Source organism: Cnephaeus nilssonii (assembly GCF_951640355.1).
Source record: "Cnephaeus nilssonii genome assembly, chromosome: 6".
NCBI classification, from domain to species: Eukaryota; Metazoa; Chordata; class Mammalia; order Chiroptera; family Vespertilionidae; genus Cnephaeus; species Cnephaeus nilssonii.
Genome location: NC_137077.1, coordinates 3,223,616 through 3,240,047, shown reverse-complemented (window position 1 = coordinate 3,240,047; position 16,432 = coordinate 3,223,616). Strand labels below are relative to the sequence as shown.

The window sequence follows — 16,432 nt, the reverse complement described above, 5'->3', positions numbered from 1 at the left end:
TGACTACCCACTATAACCTGTTTTTAGTTAAAGTTTAATTTCAGACCATCCTTTGTGGTTACTCTAGGTGTCTGATTTTGCAAGACCACCATGCAGGCCTCCCCGGAACTTGTCAGGTTAGCATGTGGCCCCTTTCGTCCACGCTCGCCTTCCCCTCCTCCCTCTGGGACCCTTGCCTACTGTGGGTGTCACATCAAGGGTCCCTTCCTCCACGAGCCCGCCCTGACCCCACCCATCCCACGCAGCCTTGCGGTTCCCGGTGCCTAGTACTGAGCTGAAGCCACCTGTGCGCTTCCACCCCAGTGGACCAGGGCTCCCTGCGGCAGGACTCTGCCTTGAAGTCCCTGCACATAGTAGGTGCTCAATAAACACTTGTCGAAGGAGTGAATGTAATGGACTGTGGACGCCTCCTCGGTGTGGGCCCACGCTGGCCCCGCCCCACAAGCACTTCCGGCCTCACCCTCCTGGAATGACCCCGATAGGAGTCCCTGGAACTCTGGCCAGCCAGCCTTCCCGGGTGATGTGTCCCGCAGTGTGACGTGACGCTGGCCGGGCAGAGGGAGCTGGGCAGAGCCTAGAGGTGGGAACGGGGTGGACAGATAGGGTCAGCGAGGCCAGAGCTGGGAGCACAGTGGTGTAATGGGAGGTCACAGAGAGGCAGTGTGGGACCCCGGGTGGGGGGAGCTGGGGTGTGGGGGAACGCAGGAGGCCCTGGAAGATTTAGGCAGGTGGGGCGCGACTGCTGGCTTTGAGAGGGAGCTGGAACAGCCTGGCGGGAGGGGCGGGGAGAGGGTTCAACTACCATAGAGTACAAGGGTAAATGAGAGAGCAGATCACTTATTTCAGTTTTCATGATCACAATTTTAATATTTCAAAGGAAGTCATCAAATCGCAAAGCTTGACTCCAGCACACCTGACCAGGAACCTCCCGTTGCCAGGTGCTTTGTCGGCCAGCCCTGCCCAGGTGCCCTCTCCAGGGAGGCCTGGGAGCAGGTCACCCCCGTCCTGCTCACCCCCCAATCGCTTCTCATTTTCCTCACGTGCCTTATTACACCTGGATTGATGGCGATTCTTCTGGTGAAATTGGAGGTCCCTGAGCTGGCTTCCCCGTGTAATCATCCTCCACAGCCATGAAGACTCCCACATGGAGCTTCTCCTGGAAGGACCCATTACCTAGCTGGCATTCCAGAAACAAAACCTAAATACCGTTTAGACTGAGGCCATACATGCCAGTCCAGCAAACAATCCTACAAGCACGGATGGAGAATGGAATCTATTTTTCTGCCTTGTATCTGTATCTGTGGACTCAAAAAGGAAGTCGTTTTCCTCCTAAGTTATGTATGCTATTAACTGCCTCCCTTTTCTTTTTTTTTTCAATCCTCACCCCAAGCTATGTTCTTACTGATTTCAGAGAGAGGAAGGGAGAGAGGGAGAGAGACATCGATGGGTTACCTCCTGTTCACACCCCGAACCAAGGATCAAACCCACAACCTTTCAGGGTACGGGATGATGCTTCAAGCAACTGAGCCACACCGGCCAGGGTGCCTCTCTTAATATCATATTAACTGTCTATTTCTCCCCTTCTTTCTCTGTGTGAATGTCTCCATGATTGTTTCCGTACAGAAAATTTAACGTTGTTCACAACGTAAATGATTGAGGCATTTTGCTCTCCCTGCAATAAATCCTGCCTGCGTTTACACCACTGGCTCATTTCACTGAGTAAAGCCCAGAGGGGGATTTCCACTCCTGGTTTTATCTGGAAGCCTCCCTGGAACGTGACCTGCCCGCCAGGCCTGGCCTTACACTGGCATTGGCTCCTGCCTGGCTGTGTGACCCTGTCCATGGCCACACATGAACTTGAGGAGGTCACACACCTGGTGCAGAAGTGGACAAAGGCTGAACATGCAGCCAAAACTGGGGGTGGATTTTGTCTGCTTGGGGCCCCACGTGGTCAGGACAGTTGCTTATGAGCTCCGGACAGTCATGACCCCAGTGTCACCGGAAACCCCTTGCAGCCTCACCCTCCAGCCTTCGTGGTCCCAGCTGCCCCAGCCCTGGTGAGGGACTGGCCCCGGGGCGTTCATTTTGCTCAGTTACCGATCTGGGCCTCAACTCCCCAGTGTCTGCCCGGGGTTTGGACCTGCTGGCACAGCCGGTGAGACCCCAGGACTTGCTGCTTTCCAGGGGACACTGTTCGAATCCCTGTCCCCTCGTCTCGGGTCTCCCTCCTGGGTGATCCTGCCGGCACCTTGGGCGGCAGCTGTCTCTTCACGGTGCTGGGCAGTGCAGGCTGAGGTAGCGCTGGCCCCGTTTGGTTGGAGAGGGAGGGTGGATTTCTCCCCGGACCCCAGGGGGCTGCTCACCTGTAGCAAAGTAGGGTGACCTCAGGGGGTATGGGGCGGGGCGCAGGAAAGACCTGGGATGACATCGATTCGGTGCTTCCTCCTGCTCTTGGGACTCAGACCAAGTGGGGTGGGCTCATTGCCATTCACGGCGTGACCACAGGCCAAGACCTCTGTCCTCAGCCTCCTCCTCCAAGAGGGGGCGTTGGGTCATTAGGACGCTCCTACTTCTGATATTTTATTCTGGGTGTATGTTCCCGCAGACTTTTTAAAATGTATATTTTTTATTGATTTCAGAGAGGAGGGAGAGGGAGAGAAAGATAGAAACATCAATGATGAGAATCATCGATTGGCTGCCTCCTGCACGCCCCACACTGCGGATCGAGCCTGCAATCTGGGCATGTGCCCTGACCGGGAATCGAACCCTGACCTCCTGGTTCACAGGTCAACACTCAACCACTGAGCCATGCCGGCCAGACCCCTCAGGCTTTTTATTTTGAAAAAAAATGTCCAATGTACAGAGAAGTTGCAAAAATAGTACAATGAACTCGCAGATTCTCCAATTGGTATCATGTGACCTCCCTCTCTCTCTCTCCTTTCTGCTTTATCGACCTGTTTGCTTCTGCTGAACCGTGGAGCGTCAGTGGCAGGGAGTGACCCTTCGCCTCCAGCACCGCGTAAGCTCCTGAGACCAAGGCCGATGGTTACACCGCGCGCGGTGCAATGACCAAATTGAAGAGATTCACCATTGATACAGCTCTGTTTCCTAATTCCCAGGCCACACTCCTCCTGCCCCGGTTGCCCCATCATGCCCTTCTAGCTGTTATTTCTTCTGGTCGGGCTCTAATTCCAGATCAAGCGTGGCATTTACTAGGCAGGCCCCCTTGGGCTCCTTTAATCTGGAGACTTGGGTCAGAGGCCAGGTGATGAGTGGGCAGCTGTTGGCGCCGGCCAGGTCTCCCTCCCGTAAAGGGAACTTCTCCTTTGATACCGTGTGAAAATTTCCTCGGCTGGTTTTAGCATCTGTTAATGATCCGTGCCTGGATCAATTATCACGGAGGCGGTGGAACAGGTTTGCAGGGTGCTTTGGGAGAAAGAAAACAGCTTTGTCCTGGTTCCTCAAGGTCCTTCGGCCAAAGGACAGAGCCGCCCCAGGCCCAGTTCTTCCTGGGCTTGTCCTGTCCACTGTGGAGCCCCTGCTCTCCTCAGGAAATCCTTGGAGAGGCTGGGAGGCGGGCAGAGCTACCCCCAGGGTCTTACAGAGTGGAGGAAACTGAGGCCCAGAGGGGAGAGAAGTGGGCAGTACAGAGAAGCCCCTCCCAGGAGGCTCTGGGCTCCAGTCCCTCCCATGGACCGGAAAGGAGGCTTTCGGGCCAACTGGAGCACAAAGTTTCAGGGTCCAGGCTGGGGCCGTCTGACCCCTGGCAGTCCCTCTGGTCCCCGTTACCTGTGCAGGAGACCTAGGTTGTCAGATTTAGCAAATAAAAACACAAGGTTCCTGATTACATTCGAATTTCGGATAAACAATGAATAATTGTGTGGTATATGCCCCAAATATTGCACTTAAATATACGTATACTTAACACCCAGCCACCGTGTTGTGAGGAAGCCCAAGCAGCCCATAGAGAGGCCCACGTGGAAAGGAACCCTGAGCTCAGCTGAGCTCCCAGCCAACGGCCAGCGCCAACTTTGCCAACCGTGTGAGGGCACCATCTCCAGCCCCCGGTTGAGCCCCCCCACCTGACACCCTGTGGAGCAGCGATATGCCACCCGCCCCCCCCATCACCCCCCCCTCACACACACACAGCCCTGCTCAGAACTCACGTTCATGAGCAAATGAGCAGATTGTTATTTTTTATATCACTAAGGTGTAGTGGCTGGTTACACAATAATAGTTAACTGGGGAACACCTCATGGAGAAACTCTCCCCATTTTACAGATGAGAAACGGAGGCACGGGGGACTGAAACCGTTCACCCGCGGTCTCACAGCCAGTTAGTGGGAACTGGCATTCGAAATCGAACTCTTAATGTTGTATTTTGATGAACAGATGTTCTTAATTTTAATGAAGTTCAAATTATCAGTTTTGTTTTTTTTTAACAGAGGTCAGCTTTCATTGACTGTGTTACAAAAGAGCCAGTTTAGTCAAAAAGACCAAAGCCCATGTCGTCATCAGACTCCTCAGATTCTTCCCACTGTCTTCTCCTTAGCTGGGGCAGCGGGGGGGGGGGGGGGGGGGGGGGCAGGACCTCCTGCTGGTGCAGCACTAGCTGCAGGGCCAGGTCCCCCAGCCCCTACATTGCAGATGGGACTCCCAATGTTGACATTGGCCAGAGCCTGTGCAAACAAGCCTGGCCAGAAAGGTTCAGCATACACACCAGCTGCTTTACTGAGGGCGTTGGTCTTACCCTCCGTCACCTCACTGCATCGTCCTGCAGGAGAAGGGCGGAGTAGATGCAGGTGAGCTCCGAGACTGAGGCCACGGTGAGGGTGAGTGCTGGGCGAGCCCTGCCCGGAGCGGTGCTAGTCGCCGGATGAAGTGAGGGCCTCACCCCAACGCGGCCTCAGCTGCCTCGGAAGAACCGAGCACCTCACCGGCAGCTGGGGAAAGGGGAAATTATCAGTTTTTTTATGATTGATATGTTTTTTTTTTAAATATGTTTTTATTGATTTGAGAGAGAGAGGGAGGAAGGGAGAGGGAGACAGAAAAATCAATGATGAGAGAGAATCATTGAGCAGCTGCCGCCTGCACTCCCCCTACTGGGGATTGAACCCACAACTCATAGTGGTCCTGATATCTCATCTGACGTTCAACACGTAAGGTCCTGGGAGCCCAGCACATGGAGTGCTACCATGTATTTGACCAAGTTTCATTGAGAGATATTTACTCTTTTCCTAATTTTTCACCATTTTGGACAAAACTGTGGGGAAGCCCCTGGCAGGTATATCTTTGCATTGCCCCAACTATTTCCAAAAAATAAATGCTTCGACGTGGAATTTCTTGGGCAAAGAGAGAGCAAAGTTTAAAGATTCCTGGTAACACAGCCAGACTGCCGATGGGCACCTGTGCGAACAGGCATTTTCTAGGGGCGTCATAACCAATGACAAACTGGCTGGCCTCAAAAAACAGACATGCATTCCCTCCCAGGTCCGGAGGCCAGAAGTCTGGAATCAAGGTTGGTTCCTCCGGGGGGCCCCGAGGGAGGAACCTTCCGATGCCTCTCCTGGCTCCTGGGGGCTGCCGCCAGCCTGGGTGTTTCTGGGCTTGCGGCCACAGACAACCTCCGCCTCCACCTTCTCTGTCCCCTCCTCTCCCGTAAGGACGCCAGCGGTGGCATTTAGGGCCCACCCTCAGTCCAGGATGATTTAATCTTGAAATCTTTAAATCGAGATTCTGCAAAGACCTATTTCCCAATCAGGTCACAGCCTGAGGTTCCAGGTGGGGGAACCTTGTTGGCAGACAAGATGTTCCCAGCTTGGGTTCAGCTGTGGACTCCCCTGGGGCTCAGGCAGAGCTGGGCGGGTCTGGGCAGGCCAGCCCTGGATGACAGAGCCTGGCTGACAGCTGTCTGTGTGAGGGGCTGAGCAGCCCCTGGGAGGGGAGCCAGCCTCGCGGGGGTGGGGGTGGGGGTGGGAACGGGAGGGGGGGGTCGAAAGAGCTGGGCACCTGGGCACCACAGTTTCTGCCTTTTCCGAACACTTGCCAGCACCGTTCCTGCTGTGGAGCGAACGCGAGTAAAGACCACTGGAGTCCAAACCAAACTGAAATTTAGGGAGCCTTTATTGCCGGCCGGCGGCTGTTCTGCCTGCCCCGACCCTTTGTGCAAGACCACCTTTTAAGCACATTAACCACATCCTGTTTTTGCAGAGTAAGCAACCCAAGACAAAACAGTTTTTCCCAAATAACGTCAGGGCCATGCTATTGACGTCCATGTTATTCGCAGGGTCATCCTGTTCTTCAGAAAGCTGACAGTGTTCTATCTCGCAAGGCTATTTTGTGAGGTGCAAGGGGAAGGGGCCATGAGACCCTAGCTCAAGGCCTGGCCTGGTGTCAGCACTGACAACCCTATCTGGGGCACAGTCCACGGCCTCTCCGGAGTGCTCAAAAATTCCCACTCTCTAACAGTTCCAAGTGCCACGTGTGGTTAGCTGGACCCAAAACAGAGTTAGCCGTGGAGGGAAGAGGTATTCGGAGTCTATCTCACCGTGTCCATCACTGGCATCTGTCTCTGAGCCACCCCGGGGCCTGGGCTGCCTACTCTGTTCTTTGTTTGTTTGTTTTTAATTTTCACCCGAGGATGTTTTTCCATTGATTTTTTAGAGAGTAGGAGAGGGAAAGACAGAGAGAAATACCGATGTGAGAGAAACATCGATTGGTTGCCTCCTGCACGAGCCCCAACCAGGGCCCAGGCCAGGAAGGAGCCTGCCACTGAGGTACATGCCCTGGACCAGAATCAAACCTGGGACCCTGCAGTCCAAAGGCTGATGCTCTATCCACTGAGCCAAACTGGCCGGGGCAGGGGCTGCCTGCTGTGGAAGGCCAGACTCTGAGCTCTGCACCCTGCATGCTAACCCTGGGAAAGCACCGAGCCTGAGCAGCAGGCGGGCAGGCCGGCCAGTGCGGCCTCGTCCCTAAGGCGGCCAGCTTTCAGCAAGAAGGAAGCAAGCCGCCGCCAGGCCACTCTGGTGGACAGGCTGGCCGACGGTGGGCACCGCGGGGGAGGCGCCAAGGGCCCCCGAAGGTGTGGGATCCAGAATGCTCCTGGTTGAAGAGCTGGTGTTATTGAGGGCCTCCTGTGTGCCAGGTGCTGCTATCATTCACTCAGTCCCCACAATAAGCCAGTGTGCGTTACAGCTGGGGAAACTGAGGCACCAAGCTATTTAGTGAGATGCCGCAGGTGACACAGCTAGTGAGTGCGGAGGGTATGCAAAGGCAAGGCTGGCTGGCTCCGAAGTCCAAGTTCTTAGGTGGGGGAGGGGTTGGGGTGAGGGGGGGAGGGTTTAGGAGGGGGAGATGCACTACCACCTGGGGGCAGAAACCAGGAATTTACTGAAATCCCCTTGAATAACTCACCAAATCAAAGGAGGCGCCTGGGGAAAGGCTGGAGAATGACCGGGGCTCCCCTCCCCACCTCTTTGCCTCTCTCTGCCAGTGACGGGTGTCTTCCCACTTGGGTGGGCCTCCCATGATCCACCAGCCATTGTCTGAGAGGAAAAATCCTGGGGAAGAACTCTGATTGGTCTGTTTTGTTATGTGTCCATTTTTGGACCAATCAGTGCCGCCAAGAGGCTGGCACTCTCCAATTGGCCCAGTTTGGGTCAGGTGCCTACCCCTTCGCTAAGCACTCTGGTGAGGGAGGCAGGGTCAGGTGGGGGGGAGGGGGGGAGATTGGTTTCTCCCGTTGGGATGACAGGGCTGGTGCGAAGTGGGTGCAGGAGGGTCCCCATGAGAAGGGGACCGCCCCCCCTGTGACCTCGGGGAGTTGAATGAGCTAGCTGCCCTCCGGTGGGGGTCACCACTGGATCCTAGAGCTGGAAAAGGCTCTATTCTTGACTTGCTGTGTGACCTTGGGCAAGGAGAGGATGGGAGGGTGCTCTGAGAACCTCAAAATGCTGCATAATTATATGCAAACGAAGGTGGAAGAGAGAACACTGCCCTGTGCCAGGTGCTTGGCTGTGCTGAGTTAGGATCAGAGATAATAATCTGGGCTTCTCTCCACCTTCCCCTGTATTTCCCCCTTCCCTTCCTGTGCTCCCCGCCCCAGGGACCGTAGACGGAGCTGAAAGCCAGCAGCCTGTCTGGAGTGGGGAGAGGATTCCCAGCACAGACAGAGCTCCCCAGGGAGGACGCAAACAGGAGGAAGAGATCCCAGCCCTGACCAGGGAGCGGACCCAGGGCTGGGGCGAGTAGAGAGGGGCGAAGGGAGGTGCATAGATCCCCGAGCCAAGGGGCCTGCCCCCCGCACTACTGCAGCGCCATCGGATGTCTTAGGCGCGTGGGAGAAAGGTGCCAAGGTTACCAGACAGGGACCTGGCCCTGAGTGGGTCTGCCTAGGGCCAGCGGGTGGCGTGTGGGTTCTTGATTGCCTGCAAGAAAGATTTCACAATACAAAACTAAATTTAAAAATAAAACAGGATAAATAAAAAAAGATTTCCCAATATAAGCCCAGGTGATCTTGGGAATATGTTTATTCACGTTGGGGACAGTGGCCCAGCCGGAGGGGCTCAGTGGTTGAGCATCAACGTTATGAACCAGGAGATCACGGTTGGGTTCCTGGTCAAGGCACACCCCCGGTGGGGGCGGGCAGGAGGCAGCCAATCAATGATTCCCCCTCATCATTGCTGTTCCATTCTCTCTCTCTCCCTCTCCCTTCCTCTCTGAAGTCAATAAAAAATATATATTTTTAAAGAAGTTGGGGGGCAGTGAAACAAGGAAGGACTTAGCTTAGAAGAAGCAACAAGAGAGCCCAGGGCTGCGTGGTCCCAGGCCCCATCCTCTTCCACCTGCCCCAGCCCTGGTGAGGGACTGGCCCAGGGGCGTTTATTCTGCTCAATTACTGATCTGGGCCTCAACTCCCCAGTGTCTGCCCAATACCCCCCACTCAGCCCAGGCCTGTGTCCTGTGGCTTTAAAGGGGCCTTGGAGACAAGTTCAGGGTGTTAGCCTGGGACAAGCTGCCACTGCCCCTTGCTCCCCTGGCTGCAAGTCCCGTGGGGACCCTTGGCGTTTCGGAGATACGTGCCTGTGGGGGAGGAAGGGGTAGAAAGGCTCGGGCGTGCTCTCGGGAGGGAAAATGCCAGCTGGGTCCTTTGTCTGAGGGTTTTTCTCTCTCTCTTGCTGGTGGGAATCTTAGGGGAGGTCTCAGCGGAATAGTCATCCGTTTCCCAGGTGTATTTTGTCAGGGTCCTGGTCTCTACCGATTGGTTGGTGCCAGGACAGGGTCGTGGCTCGTTGCAGCTGGCCCTGGCCTCGCCCACCTGGTTTTGCTGCTTTTCTGGGCCTGGAGCTAAAATACGATGGAGGCCTAGATGTTATCTCTAGGGAGGCGACCTTCCGGATCTGGCTGTAAATTGCTTGGCCAGTGTGTTCAGTGTCTCCGTTTCCCATTCTGCTTGCCCAGAGGTTTTCCCAGCTTCTTACTGTTCAGCCTCACCCGCTCTGGGAGCTGCCCCAGGCTGGCATCCAGGGCTCGGGGAGTGGCCACGCCCACCTCTGCTGGGTCCTTGCACAACAGGCCGCGGTGGTTCTGCCTGCACTGCTTTCTGTGTGGGCTTTCCTGGGGTATGTGGGTCACTGGGACCCAGACAGTCTCCCCAGGAAAGCCTCCCGGCCCCCCTGAGGGATAAGAAGGAAGCAGGGAGCTGTCCATGTCAGCCGCCCCGGGATGATGGGAGGCCACAGGCGGGACTGGCACCAGCCAGCCAGTCGTCACTTGACATTCCTAGGATTCTGGAGCTGAAACGTCTTTCCTGCGGGCTGGGCAGAGGCAGGGCCTAGAGGCTGAAGCTGCCTTTTAGAAAACAGAAAACTGTGTTCCTTGCACAGCTGTGTGGGGCGTGACCTCATTTTATTCTCGTGTCGACCCCATGAGGCAGGAAAGACCATCCCATCTCCTAGATGAGGAAAGGGAGACCGATTCAGAGAGGTCAGGGGCTTGCCCAGAGTCACACAGCCCTCAGCAGCGGCACCGGCAGGCACCCGGTCTCTAATTCGACCTCTCTCGCTCCATTTCTGTCTCTCCTCTCTGCTTTTACCTCCGTTCACTCATTTGACAATTTTAGTCACTAAATACCCCTCACACCCTTGTGAGGTCCTAGGGTATACATAGGGCATGGACCAGGCCAAGCAGGAAGCAGGATCGGGGGCTGCAAAGTGTGGCGTAGAGGCTGGCCTCTCTGAGGCTTAGTGGCCTCATCTGTAAAATGGGTCTAATAATGGGGCGCACCTGATGGACTTCTTGAAAGGACCCAGTTCCTTCGGGAGAAGTTTCTACGCGCAGCCACACTCGAGTGGGGAGCCGGAGTGTCCACATGAGTGGTTTGGAATGCTTCTGCTGGGGAGATTTGTGTCCTCACTCTATGTACCTACTCAGTCATCTACACTAATAAAAGAGAAAGATGCAAATTGACCATACCTTCGCAACGCCCACCAGCCAATCAGGAGTGAGCATGCAAATTAACCTCATCGCCTCTGTGGAGACTGACAGCAGGGAGGAGGCAGCTCCCAGCATGGCCTGCTTGGCCATCGCCGAGGTGTGGAGCAGGCAGGCCACGTAGAGAGCAGAGAACCACGGGGAGCGGGCCTAAGCTGTCAGTAGGACATCCCCTGAGGGCTTCTGGATTGGAGAGCGTGCAGGTCAGGCTGAGGGACACCCCCCCCACCCCGTGCACAAATTTCGTGCACCGGGCCTCAAGTTCATTTATATCAGGCATGCTTTTATTTTTATGGGCATATTTTTATTTTTATGGGTATATATTTTAGACCTTTTCCTACTTTGTGCTGTAATCCAGTTCTTCCTTCCTCTCTCGCATTGTTCCGTCTTTGGCCATCAGTAGCTCTATCCCTTGGCCCGTGTCCCTGGACATGGTAGGTGTGTGGTTGAGCACTTCCTCGGTTGCTGGTTTCTGGCACTACCCGTGCTCCAGGCTCATTCTGTGTCTTTCCTGCCCCAGGCCCAGAGCAGCCGTTTCTCCAAGGAGGCTTGGTTCCCTTCCTTGGAGAGTGGTGTTAGGAACCATTGTCTGGCCCTAGTTGGTTTGGCTCAGTGGATAGCGCATCAGCCTGTGGGCTGAAGGGTCCCGGGTTCGATTCCTGTCAAGGGCACATGCCCAGGTTGTGGCCTCGATCCCCAGAAGGAGGCGTGCAGGAGGCAGCCAATCAATGACTCTCTCATCATTGATGTTTCTATCTCTCTCTCCCTCTCCCTTCCTCTCTGAAATCAATAAAATAAATAAATAAATATAAAAAAAAAAAAAGAAAGGAAAAGAAAAGAAACCATGGTCTGGATAGGATATATACCTTGTCCACGCATCATCTGTTTGTGGACATTTAGTTTGTTTCCGCGTTGGGGCTGTTATGACTCATGCTATGACATCTGTGCAGGTTTTGGTGTGGCCATGCTTGCATTGCTCTTGGAGATACACCTAGACGTGCGATTGCGGGGTCAGACAGTCATTCTATGTTTACTCACGGAGCAACTGTCAAACTGCTTTCCACAGTGGCTGCACCGCTGTCCACGCCCCAGCAGGGCGCGAGGGTTCCGGTTGATGACAGCCACCCGGGTGGCTGGGAGGTGGTGGTGGGGGATGTCTCGCTGTGGGTTTGATTTGCATTTCCCTGATGACCAGCGGCTCTGAGCACCTTTCCATGTGCTCCTTGGCTCCCTGCGTGTCGTTGGAGAAATGTCTGTTAGATCACGTGCCGCGGTTAACTGGGTTGTCGGTCTTGACTAGTACTTTTTGGTGCCCCCTTCAATTTGGCGCCTGAGGCAGGGGATTGCCTCTCTCCCGTCACCCTGTCCCAACCTTAATCTGGAAGAAGAGGACGGGGTGCGGTGAGCCTTTGCGGGGGCACCTCCTCGGTTCCTGGAGGTTGTGGTGACAAGGTGTGGGATGGGAAGGGGGCAGTGATAAGGACGAGGGGGCCTAACTCTGGGAGCGGGAGGGTTCTGGTGTGAGGAGGGGAGGGCATGTTGTCATCCATAGAACACTAGGATGGGGACCCTCAGGGCACCTGTTCCTGCACAGCTGACGGGGCAGAACCTGCTCCCCACTGGCACCCACCCTCCGTGGCACATGGCCTCCGGGGTTCAGACCCTCCGCGTCCTCCACCCGCTGGAGTCGCAAAGGAGAGAGCACAGGTTCCAGCGTCAGTGTGACCTTGGCTGAGTCCGTTTCCGTCTGCATGCGGGGATGATGGCATCTGGGAGGCACACGCCCCACTGGGCTGGGCTCCCTCCTCCTTGAGGGGCCTCTTGCAGGGCCAGAGGTGAGTGCATCTGCATCGGGGACAGAGCTGCAGCTCAGGCGGACCCTCAAGGCTCCACCACCCCAGCCCCCAGGCCCAGGCTGCCAGCCGAGAGGCTGCTGGCCCTGAGAGAAGGGGCTCAGGTGTGGCATGGGGAGGGGGGCAGATTCCCCCCAGGCAAGGGGCTTCTCTGTCATGGCCGCTTCCCCTCGCAGGGCCTCGGTTTCCTCCTCTGTGCCAGGGGGCGAGCCCCCAGCAGGGCGCCTGCGGGTGGCTGCGAGGCTCAGGGGAGCACTTTCTCCATTTCCCAAACCTCAGGCACCCCAGGGCATCCCAGAGGCTCGTTTCTTCTGAGCCCACTCTGGGACACCCTTAAATTCACCCACTTTTCCCTTAAAAAATAAACTTGCTGTCATCACAAACAGAGAACGAGTAGCACTAGCCGGAACCAGACAGTAACCATAGCGATCAGCACACGGAAGTGATGAGATGAGTTCTGGCTGATGGATGCTGTGCCGCCGAGGCCGGCGCAGGGCCTGCTGGTTCCGGAGGAAGAGAGCGCTCGGCAGGGCTGCAGAGGCTGCAGGGCCCCGCACCGAACAGAGGCCAGAAGGAGACGCGAAGAGACAGGAACTTTCTCGCCACAGGAGTCCGCTTTGGTCAGTGCTGCATCCTCGAGGCCCTAAGTGACCCAAGGACCCCCAGCCCCAGGGGGCCCCTTGCTCAGTGAACCTGAAGTGCCTCACAGTGGAGCTGGGCTTGTGGTTAAGGGCCCCCCACTGCCCTCAGCAGCTCAGCTGAGCAGGTCGCCCACAGGTATGCCCATCTGTGCGAATGAGGCCCTGTCCCCCACCCCCACCCCCTGCCCGTCTCATCTAGACACACCTGCTACCCACCGGGCACCTGCTCCTTGTGCGCTTGGCACCCTGCACCGAGGCCTCCGTGGGCCTGCCTTCGCGGAGCTGAAGACCCGGGGTCTCCGGCCCAGAAACAGGTGGTTATAGAGAGGTGGGGGGGACACTGAGGAGGAGGGAAGGCTGCAGGTCCCCGTGAACCTGTGAGCAGCCCATGACATCACAGGCAACCTCTGATATTAGAGGGAAGATGGGGAAGGAAAAGGAGGAGTTCTGAGCGGGGGCACGGCCGAGGGCCCAACTGGCCCGGTGAGAGGCTGCCAGACACCCAGGTGCCGGTCGAGGCCAGATGTATAACCTCGACCAGCACAGGGGAGGCATCCTGCGACCCAACGTGGCACCTGGGGGTCTGCCGGACTCCTGGTGAGCGTGGGGAGGTGCAGGTGAGCATCCTGGGGAAGGAGCCATGAGCCCAGAGAGGAGACCCCCACCCCCAGGCTAGCCATACAGAGATCTCTCTGCTGAGCTCGGCACAGCCTTGTTATCCAGCGCCCCCAGGTGGACGATTGGAGAATGGGTGAAAACACTGAAAAAACACTGCCTTTTCTTCCCGGATGGGAATGAAGCCACCCCCCCTGGAGCAGCGTCAGGCAGCCCCCCGAATCTGACCTCCACCACCACTTACCTGCTGGGGCCTCCGTTTTGTTCCATGTAGAATGGGGTCCAATTCCAGAGGCTCTCAGCTAAGGAGAGGTCTCCCCGCCTCCCCACAGTTTGTTTTCACTGGCCTGGCCAACTGGTGACAGGATGCCAAAGCCACACGGTGACCTTGCAGGTCTCAGAAAACCTGCTGATGGCTGAAATACTAACACTGCCGTCAAAGGCAGGGGACCCCGGCTCTGCCCGACATCCCTCCCCACCCCCACCCCCCACCCCTGGGTAAGTTATTTCCCTTCCTCGGCCTCAAGCTCCTCTTCTGTAAAATGGGGTAACGAGAAGGCGTGTAGAGCACTCAACATTGAGAAGACCCTGTCTTGCAGGTAGGATTACTCAGAAGAGGATTTAATCACGGCAAGTTAATTTAGATTTAATGAGACAGTGCATGCAAAATGTGTGGCCTAGGGCAGAGTCTCAATAATAACTGTCCTGCCGGGCTCTCAGGCACCTCTGGGCTCAGCTGCTCCAGGTGGGGGCCCGGGAGGCAGGGCCTGGGGGTGGCACCAGACCAGCTCCCCGCTTGCTGCCTGCCTTGTGAGCCAGCCCATCCCCCCCCCCCCCCAGGGGCTTCCTCAGGGTCTCTGTGCCTCCCTCAGCACAGAGGCACGGCCCTGTCAGGTCACACAGCAAAGCACGGGCGGGGACCTGGCAAAGCCATGGTGAACTTGAATCAAAGCCTGAGGCTCTTCATCAGAGCCCAGATGCCCGCTGGCCGCCTCTGTGCCCACTTCAAACCCCCCCCAGAAGCCGTGCCTCCGCCTGGCGGCACCCACGTGCTCCTCCCTGTGTTATCGAGCCTGGGAGAAGGGAAGAACAATGTCTTTTCTTCTGTCCTCCTAGGCCTGTGACCCTGGGCCTGCCCAATACCCCCCACTCACCCCCGGCCTGTGTCCTGTGGCTTTAAACTGTGTTCACGGGTGGGACATGGGTGGCTGCTGAGCTGGGCCGGCTTCTCCTGCATGAGAATGGGGGCGTGGGGGCCACAGAGCTATGTGGACTGTGGGCAAGGGCCCAGGGCTCAGATGTCTGAGGAGCTGCAGGTCACAAGCGTTCGGAGCAGACAGGATTGGGGGCTGGGCAAACAGCATGGACTCTAGGAGAGAGACGTAGCTCTGTCACCTGCCCGCTGTGTGACCCTGGGCCAGGGACTCCCCTCTCTGAGCCTCATTACTGAATCGTGGAGAAGCCTAGCCTTCACCAAATGTACTGATTGTGGGAGAAACGGCAAATGAGTGTCTCAACAGGTGCTAAGGAGGCATCTGATAAAACCCAACGTCTAGTCCTAATGTTAGAAAAAGACTTTGTTAACATAGGGATAGATTTTATGCTTTTGAGAAGGCTAACCCCTATTTTGTAAAACTACTGTTTGAAATTCTCTATTTTTTAGACAGCCTCTTATTCTGAAAAAAAATGACGTTGCTTTCTAGCCTGCTTGAATAATGAGGAAGATAAACTTAGCTGTCCGACCTTGTAGGCCAGAGACGAGATACGCTCATATGCTCATGCCATGCCAGGTGCATTTTTTAATTGGATAGAACTGTGTTGTTTTCAAGGCCAGCATGGAGATAACCACTAAGCACATAGAGGGCTGGATCTTTAATAAAGAGGGAAGTTCTGCTTGTAGCTCTGCTTAGAATTTGAATTCATTTTCTCTAAGCCCACCGCGGTGAATAAAGTGTGACTCCAAACGCTCCGAGCATTGCTTGATTTACTCGGTTCTCGGTAACACTTTCACATGATGAAATATGTGAATAGATGCTACCACAGCCAGCATGATCTTCACGGGTGAGACCCCAGATGCCTTCCCATCGCCTGGGAGCAGGGCAAGGATTTCCTGGCCCCACTGCTGTGCGACGCTGCGCTGGGGGAACTAACCGCGCAGTTAGGACGCGTAAAGAAGGGTACGTAAGTGTGGGAAAGGCAAAGGCAAATTCCACTGTTTCCAGATTATTCCCCAGGAAAGCTGAATCATGTAGAAAATAAATAAATAAATAAAAACTTTAAGGAGATTTAAAAACATTAATATTTAAAAGTCAAGTGAAACTAGTCTTTATGGTATTATAATGGTGGACACATGTCATTATACATTTGTCCAAACCTGTAGAATGTACACCACCAAGAGTGGCCCCTCATGGACTTTGGGGGACAATAATGTGTCATCGTAGGTTCCGCAGTTGTAACCAATCAGCCGCTCTGGCGGGGAACAGTGGTAATGGGGAGACTGTGCATGTGTGGGGCAGGGGGCATTTTCAATCTCTGTATGTTTCTCTCCATTTTGCTGTGAATCTAAAACTGCTCCAAAAATAAAGTCGATGAAAAAAATCAATTGCCTATATATACCTTATAGATATATAGCAATCAGTTGAAATATGGCTCTGATGAAAAGACCTCATTCATAATAGCATTTAAGAAAAAAGACATGGGGCCAAAACCGGTTTGGCTCAGTGGATAGAGCGTCGGCCTGCGGACTGAAAGGTCCCAGGTTCGATTCCGGTCAAGGGCATGTACCTTGGTTGCGGGCACATCCCCAGTAGGGGGTGTGCAGGAGGCAGCT

The 16,432-nt window shown here is 55.4% G+C and overlaps 1 pseudogene across 1 annotated transcript; it reads right to left on the bottom strand.

Moving 5' to 3' along the window:
- Positions 1–4,482: 4,482 nt before the first annotated feature.
- Positions 4,483–10,872, bottom strand: LOC307102017 (large ribosomal subunit protein P1-like; annotated as a pseudogene). The gene is made up of 2 exons: positions 10,835–10,872; positions 4,483–4,849 (listed from the first exon to the last, which is right to left on the bottom strand). The product of its transcript is annotated as a large ribosomal subunit protein P1-like (transcript).
- Positions 10,873–16,432: the final 5,560 nt, after the last annotated feature.